Consider the following 4,001-nt stretch of genomic DNA (forward strand, 5'->3'; position numbering starts at 1 on the left):
GGGGGGACCGCAGGCAGGAGCGGAGGGGTCGTCCTTACTAACTCACCCACCAAGGACAAACCTCGACACAAAGCCCAGTGTGTGTACCGTCGTCCATCCCGGGCCCGTGACCTTTCACCTTTTATAGAACTGTTCACTTTGAACCAGTGTGTAGAGAAATGTGACTATCCCTGTTCCTCCTTCAGTTAGCTCTTGTTGGTGTACTTCAGTCCGGTGTTTGCACAGCGCGGCCTCGTTTAGAACAACCTGAGTGTGAGTTTCAGTCCTGGAGTGTTATTAAGGAGTGAATCAATAATTAAGGACTCATTAATACATAGTTTGGACTTTATTAAAGTCCCCATCAGTCAGTGTTTCTTTTAAAGTTCCTGTGAGCTCATTAAACATCTGATTCATCATCTGATCGATAGACAAATTAGTCTAGTTATAGGTAGGTAGGTAGTAAACAGGTTTCACTGAAATCAATTTTGGTGAGCTGAAATAAAAATCTAAAACTAACTAAAATGATAAAGTAAAAAAAAATACAGAGGAAATGTCAGCTTAAGGTGTTTGTATTATACGAGTTATTTCTGATTAAATACTAACTTTTATAATGAAAGAAACTAAAATGAACACTGAAACTAATAAAAATGAGTAAACTCTCTGAACTGAACTAAAAACTATTAAAAAAAACTAAATTTATTCTGTCCTGATCCACCAGTGCACACACACTGACACTGTACAGTGATCTGGAAGGAATCAACAGTCTTTTTACAGTAACACAGGATTTCTTAGTGATGAATGATGATGAAATAATCACCAGTTCTGTCATAACTCATCATTCTCTACTACATAATCTATATAGTCCTCCATTCACAGACCTATTAACGATTGATTATTGATCGGGTCCTCAGTGTTATCAGTGTTTCATGAACAGATCCACCTGGTGTTGTTTTTGTCATTAAAGGGATTTTCTTTACGTTATAATTCGTCTTTGACCAACTTTCAGTGTTTCCCTTCACTTCAAACCATTTTCTTGTTTCCGTCTGCAGGGCTTGAAATTTTACTCTTCTGTGACATTTTAATGAATGAAAGTTTTCTATTAATGGAGCGAAACTGATCGGTTTAATGGCAGTTTGGTGGTTTTAATGATGCAGCTGTTGCTCTCCAGATGCCATTAGACAGTTCAGTGAATCTGACTAAGCAAACTCCACAGGTTAAAGTTCAGGATAAAGATACTGACATGTTGTTGGCCCGAGGCCTCGGTTTGAACAGGTTTAATAACAGAAACTCAACTGAAGCCGCTCCTGTGAATATAAAAGAAAACAAAAGCAGAAAATCATTTTTGCTTTTTGCGGTCGGATTTTTTCTGTGTCACTCTAATTGGACTCGTTTGCCCGACTCTCACCTGTCAACCTGAGGAGATCAGGGGGGGCCGGTGATTGTAGCCGGAGCGAGCACTAACACAGCAGGTTATATAACCAACACACAACTAGCAGCGTAAAGTGTGTGTGTAACCTTAGCTGACACACAAAACCAGGCTGGAATAACAACTTAACAACTTGGTTCTATTTTGTTTCCCCATTTACAGACAACCATTGTGTATCAGCACACACACACACACACACACATTAGTTTAGTTTTAATGCATCTGAGGGGAATTATTGATTATTTTATTGCACCGGTCTGCAGAAATATTCCAGTAAAATAAAACATTTACACCACATTCAAAAAGCTGTAAAGGTTTTTCCCCAAAACTGCATGAGGTCAACATAAAGGGAGACTCCTGGGTTCCCATAGGACCCATTTTCATTCAGATATTTAGATATCTGGGGGTCAGAGGTCAATGGATCCTTTTAAAAATGCCAACACCAGTTTTTCCATCGCCAAAATGTAGCTTAATATTTAGCCTCCTTCCGGACATGCTAGCAGTGTATGTGTTAGGTCGTCTAGTTTCATATAAAACCAGTATTTCTCCCTCAGCTGGAGGAGTTTTTGTAAACGAGGCCTCTCGTCTGTGCAGATGTTTCAGTGTATTTATTATTTATGAGTTGTTTTTGTATTGTGCATGTGATGGTTTTCAAATGAAAGTTGTTGATAAAACCAAACATTGGCTCTGTGTGTCTTTATTGACTCCTTTTATATATTCAGAGCAGCTTTAAGTTTCTGCTGCTGCAGACGAGGAGACGCTCTCGTTGTTCGCCGACCACGTTCTTCACACATCGGTCGGCAGGTTGTTTTCTCTGACGGCTCGGTGATGAGTCAGGTTTAAATCCTTATAATTCTCAGAAATGTTGAAAGCTTTTAGGACGACATGTCGAACATTTTTTCATCAGCGTTGAGAATTATCGTGTCATTCTGTTTCCTTCTCGGCAGCGTTGTGATCTCCCTCTGATAAACCTGTTCCTCTGCCACTCCTCTTTAAATCTGTTAAAGCTCCCAAATGAACTGATAATAAGTCTAATAACAGTTTAATGTTTCATACAGTGTGTAGAGAGAAAAGGGAACTGTGCACGTTAATTAAACCTTGTAGGTTCGTTTATAAGCTGTTATTTCTGTGAGGTAGACAAGCTGTTGCCCTGACAACTGAAGAACATGTCATAAATCTCTATAATGTTTATTTTAGTCAGTTGATTTCACTCATGCTGTTTGTCTAAGGATAGGTCTGCTGGCATTCAATAGTTCTTATCGGACTCCTGAAAGGATCGAACAAACAGCTATTGGTGAAAGCCTGATTCATCAGTCAGAGCCTTGAACCATCAAAAGCTTCATAAAAGAGGCTAAATGTCTTAAAACTTTCACTTGGAAGAAGACTTTTTCTGTTAAAATAAAACAGCTTGCTCACAAATACGCTCGCACATAGACAACAACAGTTTATATCAGACATTATCTGTCCTTTAATAACCTTAAAATCAAGAAGGCTTCGCGCCCCCACATGAAGCTTTGGCGACCCTTACTGAGGGTCTCGACCCCCAGGTTGGGAACCCACTGCCCCAAGGCTCCTCCAGTCTTCTGTTTATTGCAGTGCATCAACAAAATACCCCCCCCCCCCCCCCCCACACACACACACACACACACACACACACACTCTCAAGAGATCATTATATTACATATGAAAAGGAAGTCACTGAAAGGAGCGTGAGTGAATAAATAACAACTTCAATCAGCCGTGAGCCCCTGAACGCATCGCCCTGAGGTGGAGGAGGTCGTTTCAGGTGCTAAAATAAACTGTTTGTACTCAGCGGATCAAATTAAAAAAGCAGCTTGACTGTCAACAGCGGCTCGTTCTGCTGGCTGAAGCACAAACCGCAGCAGCTGCAGGACGCCAGCACGAACACGCCAACCAACTCCACGCAGGATTTACAATGTCGCTGCACGACCGCATACAATCAGCGCGCAGTCACATGGATGTAAATATCAGACTGAGATTGTGTGAGCTTCACTGGTTGTTGATATCAGAGCTCAAACGATTAATCGATAACTGAACTGAAGATGCTCCGGTTATGTTATGCATTTATAGATAAGTTTAATATTTAATAAAATGATCCAAACTGAAGTTACAGTCCCCAGAGAATGAAAGTTTAATGAAACTCAAAACGTTCATGTTCCCTCAGGATGAACTGTGACCCTTTTCTCCATCTGGCAGGTCAACATTTGAATGTAGGACTTTCCCATCAGCCTCAGGGGCGCTTTGTGCTAATTAACAATGTTATTATTGTTACACACCGAACGAAGATGGTAAACAAGATAAACTCTGTTAGCATGCTGGTGTCATCAGATATTCTCGTTTTTATCTAAACCGTCCGATTTATTTAGGCGAGTTTCAGTAAGCTCTTTCTCTGGATGGTATTTTTGGCTTCCTCTGGAGTTTTTTTTGTCGTGTTGTTCCAGTGCAGAGTTTCCAGTATGAACTCTGCATGTTTTCATGGCTGCAGTCCAACCGTTGTCTCTTTTGGAGTAAAGCAGAGTTTTTGGTGAGCTGCTCACTGTTTACGGTCTCTAACTGGCTGAACCAGTTTGCAGTC

The sequence above is a fragment of the Morone saxatilis genome, unplaced genomic scaffold, assembly GCF_004916995.1.
Source record: "Morone saxatilis isolate NCDOM2014 unplaced genomic scaffold, NCSU_SB_2.0 Contig14, whole genome shotgun sequence".
NCBI classification, from domain to species: domain Eukaryota; kingdom Metazoa; phylum Chordata; class Actinopteri; family Moronidae; genus Morone; species Morone saxatilis.